The sequence below is a fragment of the Melitaea cinxia genome, chromosome 9 (genome assembly GCF_905220565.1).
Source record: "Melitaea cinxia chromosome 9, ilMelCinx1.1, whole genome shotgun sequence".
Taxonomy (NCBI): domain Eukaryota; kingdom Metazoa; phylum Arthropoda; class Insecta; order Lepidoptera; family Nymphalidae; genus Melitaea; species Melitaea cinxia.
In genome coordinates this window covers 14,504,588-14,519,537 of record NC_059402.1, presented here as the reverse complement: position 1 = coordinate 14,519,537, position 14,950 = coordinate 14,504,588, and the positions used below count along the sequence as shown (strand labels likewise).

The 14,950-nt window shown below is 33.1% G+C and overlaps 1 long non-coding RNA gene across 1 annotated transcript; it reads left to right on the top strand.

Annotated features, from left to right (window-relative positions):
• The first annotated feature begins 13 nt into the window (after positions 1 to 13).
• LOC123656675 lies at positions 14 to 13,931 on the top strand. Its single transcript, XR_006743575.1, has 4 exons — positions 14 to 25; positions 331 to 333; positions 3,584 to 3,592; positions 13,743 to 13,931. It is a non-coding gene; the product is annotated as an uncharacterized LOC123656675 (long non-coding RNA).
• The last annotated feature ends 1,019 nt before the right edge of the window (positions 13,932 to 14,950 follow it).

Genomic DNA, 14,950 nt, shown 5'->3' with positions numbered 1-14,950 from the left:
TATGGCAATTTGAGTTTTAAACTAAGTATGTTCTTTTCTTATGAGAATGATATATTTTCTAAAAATATTTCATTTCCCGAAGTTCTTAACTCTCATAAAACAATGACTTTTTCTTTTGAAAATATAAGTTCAAGGACTGTTATATAAGTCAACAACTTTCTGTTTTCCTATTTTCTTTATCCTATTCCATTCAATATTCTGGTGTTACAAATTCGTAAGTGATAGGTTTTTTTTTGTATGTCACTAGGACGGCAAACAAGTGTACGGCTCACCTGATGGTAAGAGATTACCGTAGTTTATAGACGCCTACAATACCAGAAGTATCGAAAGCGCGTTGCCGACCTAATCCCCAATCCCAGGAGCTCTGGTCACCTTACTCACCAACAGGAATACAATACTGCTTGAAAATAGTATTATTTAGCTGTGATCTTCTGTAAGGTCGAGGTACTACCCCAGCCGGGGCCATATTTCGAGCAGGAAATTCCTGCTGTGCCCTACCTCAGTTGCATATTCCGGTGCTACAAATTCGTAAGTGATAGTTATTGTCATAGAAATTAAAAAGAAATTTACTTTATGTACAGTGTCTGCCAAAGCCATTATGAGTTAAACTTCATATCTGGCCAGTGCTTTTTTTCTTTTTTTACCGTTTTTAGAATTATGCGCTGAGAAACATTCAGCTTTTATTAAATGACGAAGATCTGGCCCTCACAGCCTCTTGGGCTATAAGTTTCATCATTATTATAACTTTGATTCTATGATACAATCATCAGCATCATCATTTCGAACTTGGGGTGACCAATGTCCAGCAGTGGAATGCAATAGGCTGAACGGACTGACTATCTGACTGACTGACTGAATGCACATATTATTTAAATTACTATTAAATATTAAATTTAAGTTAACTGGAGCCATATAATTTGTTAAATTTGTGGCATAATACTTGCATGTCAAAGCGTAAAGCCATAACTCAGATAGGGAAATCCAAGATTTGAATATTATCAGGTCAATTATAGGATAATAGTCGATTTATTTGCTCTGCGTGGTTCGAATCGTAAATTAAAATTTTTATCTAGCTTGGATAAGTTTTCTTCTATTGGAAAAAAAAAATAGCAAACAGCCCTTAAAACCATTAAGTGAATCTGAAATTTTTATACATTTACCTACAAGAAAGTAAAAATTCCTTTTGCAAGGAGGCATACTATCTTTCTATTCTAAGAATATACATATTATTATATCATTTCTTTTATAACATATTTCTCGTTTTCCACAACATTGATAAAATAATTGACATCTCTAATTGTGGTCGTGGACATTTATCCGATATCATTTTTCATTTGTAATTGCCAACCCGTCCTATTTTTAATACAATAAAAAAAAATATCAGTATCATCTAAATTTTTCGTCTTTTTTTTTATTTACAAAACAAAATTCTTGTCGAAAAACCCTATATAATGTGAAAATAATAAAATTATAAAATGTTATAAAATATTCTCTCTATTAAAAAATACTTTTTAAAGAAGTTGGGGGGGGGGGCTGTTGCGACAAAATATAAATATATGTAAGTCCACATTTTTAAAGTTTTATAAAACCTTTTATTTATTTATCAAGATGCATGTAAGAGTATAAAATACAATTACTAATAATAAAATGCTACATAAACTAATTCGAGTTTTAACGGACTTTTTATAATATAGATATTATATAATATAGATATTTATAATATTATTATTAATTACATTATTTTTATAATAGATATTTTTACTAAAACCCGTGCTTAATTTTTATAAAATTCCGCCCCTAATATAGTAAATCTCGTGTTAGACTTGTTTTTTTTATAACTCAATTAAAGTAAAAATCACGAAATGTCGTTATTTAGGCTTAGTTTTTATTACAATCAGCTGCCACGCAAGCGATAACTAGTTTTTTGAAATAAATATTTTTATTAGGCCAATAAAATTATTGTAATAACATAATTTATATGTTATTAAATTGTAGTAGCTGGTAAATGCTGCTTATCACGATCTGATACACTAATCAGACTGTCGTATAAATCAAAATTGAAATTCTAAATTTATTTTTTTAAAGTAGACCTTACATAGATAAGAATAAATCATAAATTTAAAGCTAGCTCTTCACTCTCGTCGAGGTTAGGCGAGGGAACGCGAGCACGAGAATGTAGTCGGAGCCCTCGCGTCACATCGCCGCGCCTCGCCTCGCCTCGTCTGGTCTCCGTCTGAAGTCGGTTTTTTGGGCGCGAGTCAAAGGACGCGAGGTCCGGCGGTAGACGAGGCAAAGCGCGGCGTCCACATTCTCGCGTTCATTCCGTCAGTATGTTACGGTGTATAGATGTTATCCACCATCGCCTTCTTCTCCAACGCTTTTTAACTTTATAAGTGTGATATACGTTAACAAAATTCATATACGCAAAGACGCATAAAGTCGCGGCACTTGCCAGTTCGAGCACGTGCATTATGCACGCGACACAGAGAGAAGTGAACAAAGGCGAGAGTGAAGATGGATACAACCTCGTGTTGTCTCGCCTCGCTTAACTTCGTCAAACCTCGCCTCGCCTGACTTCGATGAGAGTGAAGAGCTAGCATAACAACCCATCCATTTGTCTCACTTATAAAGGCCTACATTACATGTAAAGTGTATCTGTGTATCAATATAGATATTTGTTAGTCACTTATATGTGTTATAAGAAATATGTACGCTAAGTCTATTTTTATATATTAATATTAATATAATGAGTGCTGTGTGGCTACGGCACCAAAGAATATAGCCACCCCCTCTCTTCCCGTGGGTGTCGTAAGAGGCGACTAAGGGATAACAAGGTTCCACTACCACCTTGGAACTTAAGAAGCCAACCGATAGCGGGATAACCATCTAACCGCTGACTTTGAAACACACAGGCCAAAGACGGGACAGCGTCTTAGGTGCGACAAAGCCAGCCCCGCGGTCACCAACCCCTGCCCAGCGTAGTGACTAAGGGCAACACACATGAGTTCACGCATTTTTGACGCGAACTTGTGGAGGTCTATGTCCAGCAGTGGACTGTATAGGCTGTAATAATAATATAGATATTTGTCGTGTTCTGGGTGTTTGTGCTTGTGTATTGTGTGTAATCTCACCTTTAGAAGTAAGCAATGTTTTATCGTAATCAAGATGAAAGAAGTAGAAACCGCCAGTTGGATTTTTTTAAATATTATTTTAGCTTTAATAGCATCATAACCTTGACGAAGCGTTGGCGCAGCGGTCACAGTAGTGACTCTTGCGTTGGCGGTCGCGGGTTCGATCCCCGCTCACGACAGACATTTGAATTGGCCATACAGGTGTTTGCCCATGGTCTGGGTATTTGTGCAGTCTGTGTAGGTCTCCCCACCGTGCCACGGAGAGCACGTTATTAAGCCGTCGATCCCGGTTGTTATCATGCACACCTGATAACGATCGTTACTCATAGTAATATATCTGCCATCCCGCATTGTAGCAGCATGGTGGATTAAGCTCTGATCCTTCTCCTGCATGGGGAAAGAGGCCTAGTGGGATATTACAGGCTGAAGCGATATATATATGTATGTTTGAGGATAACTTTGTCGTTTATGAACCGATTTTGATAATTCTTTTTTGTTGAAAAGGAGATATCCCAAGAATGGTACTATGATAAGAAAACCATGATCTTATGATGGGATCCCAGAGAAATCGAGAGAAATTCTTGAAAATCCGCACAAGTTTTTTACTGGGTGATGGCTGGATAAGCTGCGTGATATCAATGGTTTTTAATTTAATCGAAAGTTGAAAAGAATGTTTATCATGTGGTCACATTATTTACTTGAATATTTTTTTGTCTATCTACGTATTACTTGTCGCTGTAATTGAAGTCGGTTTTTGTTCGTTTGCCAGCAAACACAATTAATATGTGGTATTTTGTTTCTTAAAGATACGAGTCTAGTCGTCTTAAGTACAGATGAACGTAAGGGAAAACACATTTATTTATATTTGTTTTATTTGTATCTTATTAAATATCAGTACAATTTAAATATCTTACTCAATTGACAGCTCAGCAATCTACTGACTAGTATGAAACAATTTAATATTCAAGTTGAACGTGGGAAAGTATTCCATGAATTTTCTTGATGCAGCCGGTGTGAATAGACTCAGCGAAATGAAGCTATATTTAACGTTATTAAAAAAATCTGGTCGGAGAAAAACTTTATAACACTTGATATTAGTTTAACTTAGTTTTATAAATACACTAGCTCTTTTGACAAACAGTTTTAATTTTTTTTTTTTTTTTTTTTATGTCACTAGGTCGGCAAACAAGCGTACGGCTCACCTGATGGTAAGCGATCACCGTAGCTTATAGACGCCTGCAGCACCAGAAGCATCGCAAGCGCGTTACCGACCCAATCCCCAATCCCCCCAGGAGCTCTGGTCACCTTACTCACCAACAGGAACACAATACTGCTTGAAAACAGTATTATTTTGCTGTGATCTTCTGTAAGGTCGAGGTACTACCCCATAATATATACAATCATATAGGAAATCAATCATACAAAACTTAAAAAAAAAAGATATATTTAAGCGGCGAAGTTCTTCTCAAGTGTTCGATCAAAAAACTATTAGAATGATCTGCGTGACTTAATCATCCAACTTGTGATCCCAACACAAGAAAAATGTACAAATTATTTCGCCAATATTACTTAGGTTGGAGAATACAAGAAGGAAATTTATGTGTTTGGTTGAGATTGTAACTTTTGTTAAATTTTGAAGACAGACGAGAAAGTAGACATTTAGTTAATGGATTTTAAATTAAATATATTAACATATAGGGATATGCCACTTGTAAAATTTAAAACCGATAATGTTTTTTTATAAAGTTAACACCTTCTTTTTAAAATCGTCTAAACTTCGTATATAATATTTATGAGTACCTCATAATGGGTAAAATCTATCTATCTAAATCTATCTATCTAAATCTAAATATGTCTGTATATCTAAATATATCTATCTAAATAAGAATAAAATGAATGTTGACTTAAATTAAATAAATTCGCTTAAGTTTTCGACCCCGACTGAATCTTTTGTAAAAGTCGATCTGTTTCAGACATTTTTACAATTGATAAGACGATTAATTAGCTGTAAGATTAAAGCCGTACTCACTTTTCACAAAATTAAAACTTTTAACAAATAATATGGCTATTATGAATAAAGAATACGAGCAATTAATTATGTACTTAATTTTTATACTCAGTTGTTACTCGTATTTTCAATATTATTTTGAGTTTCAAAGTGTTAAAGATTTTTGTTGAAGTACAGTCCTAACAATATTATCATTAAGATTTTTTTATCTTTTATTTCTTAATTATTTTTTTTTTTCGAAAATAACTGTTTATCTTCCATGCTGATAATGTAATTTACTAGTATTTTTTTTTACTTTTATTTCTTTTTTTTTCGTAACTAACCGTTTATCTTCCATGCTAATATAATTTACAAGTAACTAAAATTTAACAACAAACCATAGATCTAAATTCATTCCTACCTAGAATTGTAATTAGAAAAATAATTTCGTAATCTAATGGTACCTAAAGCAGTCATTTATTTTATTTCCGTAGCGGGACGTCTGTGTAAATGACCTTTATTTTTTCATCAACTGGCATGTTACGATAATAAAGTCATGCAACGTAATTAATTAAGTGATTTACTTTCCTCGTATTTGGTTTTTATAAGTTGACATTTTTTTGTTTCGTATGGTCGGTTTCATAACTTCAGCAACATATGGCCAGAAGAATTTTTAATATTGAAGTTAGCTCCGATCCGTCTTACATATGGAAAAAGAAGCCTATGTCCAGCATTGGGATGTTAGGCTGAAATGTGGTCAAAAAGAAACTCGCATACGTATTCGCATTCGAATTCCATCTTATCCTAATCAAGTTTTATATTTCCAACTATGGATAGACAAGCATCTAAAAATGTTTTCAACGAATTGCACAACCGGTACACAACCTTATTAGATGAATGATTTGAACCGAGTTTATCCACCAAATGGAATAGAAGTAATACCAGGTGTGCTTAAAATCCGAGCTGAGCATCATCGATTTTTTTATATCTAATAAGGTTGTCTCAAGCTGCGCGTTGATGAAAAAAATTGTGCCTGATTGAGAAAATTCGTAAAAACGTATGACAACCAACACGCTACGCTAAGTATTTGGCTGGAAATGGGGTTTGGGGTTGTGAGGAACATGGTGTGATCACGTCGGGGTCACCAATTTGGAAGCGCGAGGAAAAGGGAGGCTCCTGCGACCAGACGGTTGTTGTGTCTGGCGGGCTACTGGCCCACCGGTTGTTGTCGAGATCTTGTATATATACTCAATCACTATGATAACTTTGATAGCGCGATGTAGGATACGTCAGTTTTTCTCTAATTACGTAGTTTGTAGTCGTTCGTATTTCGCGCGATAGATGTCGCCACAGGGGTATTAACATGTTATTAAAATACATGACAAGGCATGACGATTAAAAGTCAAATGACTTTTAATCGTATTAACGTTTAGATGCTCCGCTCCAACAAGACGTAACATTTAAATGCAATTGGAACGAGTTTGAAAACAGAACAAACTAGAAAATTCTGAGATTAAAGTATTTAACATAAAAATAAAAACACACACTCGTCAGCAGTAATATTACGATAGACCGATAGACCAATTTCAACATATTACAAACCTCATGACCGGCGGAAATGGGCGAGTTCATTTTATGTTCCACTAACACGAAACAAAGGTATTTGTGCAATTATTATTTCGCCCTATAATTTATGCAGCCATAAATGTAATTTACATTCTCAGATATGTATATTACACTCATATGTATATTAATATGTGTATATAGTAATTTATATTACAAAACCGCTGAAATCATTTGTACGATTTTATAGGAAAGACAAAATAAATTACCAATTGCCATTTTAAAAGAATTTAAAAATCTAATTTTGTAGCAATGCCGTGATTAATAGCATTTCTTGAAACTGACGAGCCCAACTAGAGAGTAGTTGAACCATCTATACAATGAAATTAAGGTATATGTAACTATTAAATTGCATATGTGTTTGATAGATATTTTTTGAAAATTTAAATTGTATACCATTTAATATTCAATATCTACAAGATACCAGGAATAACAAGGGATTCTATTTATTTATTTTTTTGAAAACTAATTGACAAGGGATTTCCTAAGTTTTCCAGAGTAATTGGAAAAACACGATAGCACTAACAAAATACAATATTAAAATAAGAATTTGCATAAACTGCTGGTTAAATTTTGGTGGCCCGGAGCTTTACGATTCGTTGGCCACAAGGCAGCATACCCCCGAAACCTTTTGACAATTTAACCTTACTAATCCGTGATTAACAATCAGATCAATTTAGAAAACTCTGCTGAAGTAAAATCACACACTTATTAATAATATATTCTTATATATATATATATTAAAAAAAAAAACAATGTAAAACTATTTTAAAAAGGCTTAAAGGCTTCCTTCACTATGCAGAAGAAGGCTTAATCCGCTGTGCTACTCCCCTGCGAGTTTGTTAATAATATTAAGGGGTTAATAATATTATACGTAACTGCTTGCTTTGCAGATGAAACCCCGACGAGTCGACCGTATTTATAATAATAATCGAAGGAGACCCTCAAAAGCAAACATTTAGATCATAAATAAATATTTGTCCCAAGAAAAATAACAGAAAACGGATTTTTTTTAAGTATTCGTAAAGTCTACTACGATAAAAAGAATTCACAATTGTTTAATATCGTGTTTTTAGATCTCAAGTAAATGAAACATTAAGGTTCATGGGGGCAAAACATTAAAATTCTCGTGTCATTAGTGACGTCGCTGAATGTATAATAACGTCGAGGGAGATGGAACATAATTAGCTTTTGCAATTTAAATGTCGTAACTAAATAACTGTGTTCGGATCATTCTTACCTAAGCTAGTGAAACCAACGCGACTTCTTTCTTTATTTATTTTAAAAATCTTTATTTCGGAACTAGACCATATAGTGTTAGTAACAATGTTGCTTATAATCTAATGTTAGTACTTCACTTCACTTCAGCCTATCGCAGTCCACTGCTGGACATAGGCCTCCCCAAGTTCGCGCCACACATTCCGGTCTTCCGCAATCCTCATCCAGCCTACACCGGCAATCTTACGTAGATCGTCGGTCCAACGGGCCGGAGGACGTCCCACACTGCGTTTGCCAAGACGCGGTCTCCACTCTAGGACCCGTCTACTCCAACGGCCATCGGTCCTGCGACACAGATGACCAGCCCACTGCCACTTCAACTTGCTAATTCTGAGGGCTATGTCGGTTACCTTCGTTCTCTCGCGGATAGTCTCATTTCTAATCCTGTCTTTGAGAGAGACCCCAAGCATAGCCCGTTCCATCGACGTTGAGCGACTTTAAACTTGTGGACCAGTCCCTTGGTCAGTGTCCACGTCTCGGCTCCGTATGTTAACACAGGCAGGACGCATTGCTCGAAAACTTTTGTCTTCAAGCATTGCGGAATCTTCGAAGTGAAGACTCGACGGAATGTTAGTACAATTACATTTAAATAATTTAATGATGACATTTTAACAAATTGCAGATAACGATAACTCTAATAATATTTATAAATAATAATAATAATTTTAAAACAACTAAAATGTACATTTTTTTTTTAATATTATTATATTAATGTGAATTATAATTTAATTATTGATTTATTTTATTAAATTTAATTTCTTTTATTATATTAATAAATTTAATTTATTTATTTTTATTTCTGTCGTTTTGAGTACTTTTATTATATTCGATCGAATTGCATACTGTATAATATGATACCCGTAGACGTAATACCATTATTTCTGTGAAATTTTGTAATGAACAAAACCATACTCTTTAATGGACTTGTTTTTCCTATGTACAGCACAAAACATGTAAAAATATATACATGTCTTGCAAATGGCTTATACCTGTGACTGTGTTACCTAACCTTAAGTTTTCTATGTTATTACGTTTATAAAAACTACAAGTAATGAAATAGGAAAGGCGCAGCGCTCCGAGTGTAATCTTCTCCAGCCTCGCCGAAAGACATTTTTAAATAGAAAAATAATGTTAAAACTATAATTGACATTTCTCAGTTATTTCTCGTTATTTTATTTCAAAAAAAAAAAAAAAAAACTTACAAATAAACTTTATAATAACATTGAAATAAAAAATAATTATACCAGATGTCTCAACGTTGTTTTATTGTACATTAAAATATTATTATTAAAATCAAATTCAGTTTATTGAAACAGTCAACGTAAAGTAAAATATTTATGTTAAGCTAGAGAAGAAGTTGAATAAAAGAAATATAATATGAATAATAAATACGAATATATAAATACGATAAGACGTGATTTTTAACCTGCTTATATAGCTTGATATAACCTTCAACTTGGATTGAATAGTACTTTAACAAGTTCGTTTCATGAAGCGATCGCCTTGAAACAATATTTAAGCGACTCACACACGCACGCCGATGCTTCCGTAATATAATAATATTCTTAATAGAACTTTTTTTTGCTAAAAATTACTAAAATCATTTGCCTTTCTAGTATGAATTTAACTGAACCTATGTCAGTTAAACGGCATAGAAATATACAACTTTTAAACAAAGTCAGGGGATTTTACTACTATATCAATGTCGTTTTACGATCACAGTAATACTTATTATATATTAATTTCAAGTTTTTAATTTTTGAAAGATATAGACAGAAGAAAGGGTATATAAATATATTTGATTCTAATGACGGTCTGTGAAGCTATGTACATCTATAAGTATACCAAGATCAATATATAAGAAACACTTGATCAAGTAATAATTTTTATATTGTGAGAAACACGCTGATTGCTAAAACAATAAAGTCACATTAGACACGTTCTGATCGCACTTCATTGCCAAAGTCATAATGTCGCATTATTTTAACCGACTTCAAAAAAGTAGGAGGTTACTCAATTCGACCGTATCGGGGGTATTCGGGGATAACTTCGTCGTTTACGAACCGATTTTGATAATTCTTTTATTTGGAAAGGAGATATCCCAAGGGTTATACATGATAAGAAAACCAGAATCTGATGATGGAATCCCAGAGAAATCGAGCGGAACCCTCGAAAATCGTATTGACGACTAGTGCGTTTGTTAATGTTTTTCGTCTACTTACGTTGTATTACTTATCGATGTAATTGAAGTCGGATTGTTTTTCGTTTGCGAGCAAACACAATTACACTCCTTCTAGTGCTAATATTTGCTTGATGGCATTATATTTTATAATAAGATACTAAGCGATATTTTAGCGCAGCATCAGTGTGTGCAACTGTGCAACCCTAGTATGTATTAAGTACGTTATGTTTGACCAAAGTATTAATGAGTAATTGATCGCATTGATTACTTAACTTAGATACCTGCTGAGCTTCAGAAACAGGGTATTAGTTTTACACCCCTCAACTCCCACTGGGATAATCATGGTATTATAACATACATTCTCTATTAATGTTACTATCCAACGCATTAACGATATGTAATACTTAATTACTAATTCTAATATCAGATTTTATTGACGACGATTATATGACGACGCGTTGGCGTAGCGGCCACTGCACTGGCTGTTGCGCTGGCAGTCGCGGATGCGATCCCTGCTCACGACAGACATTTGTATTGGCCATATAGATGTTTGTCGTGGTCTGAGCGTTTCTGATTGTGTATTGTGTGTGTTTCTGGACCCCTGACATAGAAGAAAACTAGGGGCCGTTGAGTGTGAAAAATTTATTTATTTATTATTCAAACATACCAAACGTTCGAATAATGTGGTTTGATTTTATATGTTTTTTTTTTCAGAAGTTTTGTATCATTATAATAGTTATGTTAGTCTTACTTACGAATACATTTAATGCTAGAATTTTCTTCGAAAAGTCTTTCGCACCTAGTTCGCTTACTGTAACATAAAAATAAAGTCTCAAGTATGAGAAATGTTCGTCGATTTTCATTGAAAACACAGTTCCAAGCGGGTCTACCGCAAACAATAAAAATGAAAAAAGCTTTGAGTTTAATTGCCATGTAGCTCCTTACAGTTTATCCTGAAATAAGCTTTCTCGTTATCGATGTTCTCTATCCACTAAATTCAAAGTGAATTTAAAAAAAGGCGCTTAAAATTTACCAAAGTGTTATATTAGTCGTGATAGCTTAATATCAATTTTAATTATCTAATCATTAAACTATCTTTACTCATATTATATTATTAAGAAATAGACATATTATGTGATAAGTCACTAAGTCAACAATGGGAGTGGATAGAGAAACAATATAGATTGGTATTTGACTGATAAGACGCTCAACGTTCTAGGGACAGTTATATCTTTTCACATAGTTATACTCTTTTTTTAGGTTACATGTTTACTGTGCACAATAGTATACCAAATAACTAGGTTCTTTACTGTTAAATACAGTAGTTCTCAAAGAACTACTAGTATTTTATATATACTTGGAGATTGTATGATAATAAATCGCTCGATATATCGCTTTGTGTTATGTCGATTAAAATGATAATTAATATATCATTGTTTTATTATAATAATTGTGTTTGCAGGCAAACGAAAAAAAACCGACTTCTACTATATCGACAAGTAATACATACAACGTAGGTAGACGAATAATTGTATTTGCTCGCAAACGAAAAAAACCGACTTCAATTACATCGACAAGTAATACAAACGTAGGGAAACGAAAATATAGTGAAGTAAATATGCGTTATCACAGATTACGTAAAAAGTTGTTATCATATCTTGATGAAATTTAAATATGACCATACGATAATTATCAGCTTTCGATTAAATTAAAAATCATCAAAATCGGTACACCCAGTAAAAAGTTGTGCGGTATAATACAACGTAGGTCGACGAAAAAATAGTCAAGTAAAAACGCATTATTAGATATAACTCGAAAAGTTGTTGTTAGATCTCAAATAAATTTAAGGGGGACCAAATGACACACACCAACTTTCGATTTAAAAAAATTATCGAAATCGGTCCACCCAGTCAAAAGTTCTGAAGTAACATACTTAAAAAAAATACAGTCGAATTGAGAACCTCCTCCTTTTTTGGGTCGGTTAAAAAATAGTCAAATAAATACGCATCATCAAAGATTACTCCAAAAGCTGTAATCAGATCTCGATGAAATTTAAATGTGGCCACATGATAAACATCAGCTTTCAATTAACTTAAAAATCATCAAAATCGATATACCCAGTAAAAAGTTATGCGGGTTTTCGCGAGTTTCCCACGATTTCTCTGGGATCCCATCATCAGATCCTGGTTTCCTTATTATGGAACCACACCATGGATATCCCCTTTCCAACGAAAAAGAATAATTATCAAAATCGATTCATAAACGACGAAGTTATCCCCGAACAAACATAAATTTATATATAAATACGGTCGAATAGAGTAACCTCCTCCTTTTTTGAAGTCGGTTAAAAAAATAGGAGAAATTTCTGCGTTACGCTGCACGTACTTTTTTTTCAATTTCACCAACATCTTTATCAATTATTTATTGCTTAAAAGAGTTTCCTTCAGAATTTGAATTCATTTTTGGATATTTACAAATCCACAACACGGTAATTTTTTATGTAATGGCAGGATCCACCGATGTTAAATGCCTTTCTGACATATAAAAACAGTATTTATAACCAATCCTTATGACACTGATAATAACAACAGCAATTATTAAGGACTTATATTATGAATATGTAAATTTTACGTGTACCATATAATAAATATGATTTCAACATTAATATTGCGCTGGATTTAATTAATACAAGCGACGGCAAAATGAACAACGATCTCTTATTACACTACGCCACTCCACTGTTCGTGCACATAAAATCGACACCAACAATTTATACTAAGCTAATTCATAAAAGTGAACTTTACCAGAAGCTTATAAAAGGTAAAAACGTGATACCGTTTATATTAATTATGAAACTTATTTAAAATTTTGTATGTTTAGTAGTTAATTTATTCATTACAATTTAACAATTTTTTTAGTAGTTATAAAAACACATTTTATCAAGTTCCCATTAAAAAAACCAACTTATCGAAAATTCGAGTTGACGTAGTCTAAATTGTTGGTATCGAAATAATAGTACATATAAGTTCTACTAGAATATGTACGTCCTAAGGTTGACTGGTAGAGAATGCTTTTAGCATTAAGCCCGCCTTTTGTAAAGTTCTTTAATGTCTTGGCTAATCCCCGTCAAGTACATTGGTATTTTTAATATATACTTGTTTCGCCACGAGAACTACTAAACCGTGAGTTTTACCGTTCATAATATTGCCAAATCCAACTACTTCAGTTTCTAATGTAACGAAAAAACCCGACGGCTTTTCGAGCTCTGCGAAACACTTTGGGAGGATTATTAACACCCAATCCAGAAATAAATATTTGCACTAATACGAATATCCGCTCCGAGAGGGGATCGAACTCGAAAACGTCTATGTATTATTGCATTTTGCTTCGTAAAGTTTTATTTTGTATGTTGGTATATAAGTATGTGTATTTATATCGAGGTAGGGAATAGCAGGATATATCATGGTCAAAATTTGGAGTAATCCGAATGGGAAAGTAACTCAACCTTACAGAAGATCACAACAAAATAATACTTTATTAGTACTGTTTCTTTATTTAGTAAGAACCACCACCAGAATAACATGTTTAGAAAAATTACTTGAGTTATATGCCAAGGTATTAAATATACGTACAATTCCTCTTAAAGGTAATTTACAGTATGCGCTTTAGATAATTAAATCGTCTGCCTATTCAAAAAATTTTGGACATTCAGGATTTAAATAAAAAAATACATACAAAATAAAGAACTACTATTATAAATTTATATAAGTGCTGCATAGCTTTTGCTGTTATGTTCCTGTGGTAAGGAACCCATAAGACTTGGAGAATGCTTCAATACTCCTGATATTGCTATTATCAATTTGCTACAAAAATTGTAAGACGTATCAATTGTTTTATTTTTGTGTTATCTATGTAAGCATCCAATCGTATCGTCATTAATCGTATCGCAAATAATTCTTTCTACTATGGGTAACAGTTCTTGTGGGTCTCCCCATCGTGCCTCGGAGAACACGTTAAGCTGTCAGATTCAGTTGCTACTATAAGCACCTGATGTGGAGCAGTATTGTGAGTTAAGCTTCGATCATAATAGATTAATTAACCTATTTGTCTTCACAGCCGTAAATTAAAAGTCAAACTCTGTATCTTACTTACTCAATCCAATCTCGACAGAAACATAGACGGCACGCCTTAACCGTCTGTAATTGAATCGCTTGATTGAGCCCCTCGAGAGGCGGAATCAATTTGAAACTGAACATTTAGATCTAACGCACACTATCAAACTATTTTTATGAGACTTCAGCTACACGTTTGCACAATTGTTAGCAGCTATTTTTAAATATAAGAATTTTTAAATTTCTTTTATAATTATTGTATTTATTAGTTTAACTTATTGTGTAATCTGATACAACAATTTATGACTTAAACTAAGTATTGGTGCATATTATTACGAAATGCTAAAAAAATAAAACATTAAATTTTAATGGTCATATTGTATATAGCCCAATAGATTTTATTGTATTACTAAAAATTTTAACGGTTAGCACTAATCATTTTTATAAAAATTTCAAGTCATATTAAAATTCAAATATAAAGTGCATATTTAAATTCAAAGTTGCAATCAATTTCAATTACCGCGATTACAAATACGATTGAAATATATACCATAAAAATAATAAAAAATGCGCTCATTATTCTTCGTTTTACCAACATTTCCTTTCTTGCATCTATCTAAACTTATAATTCTGACAG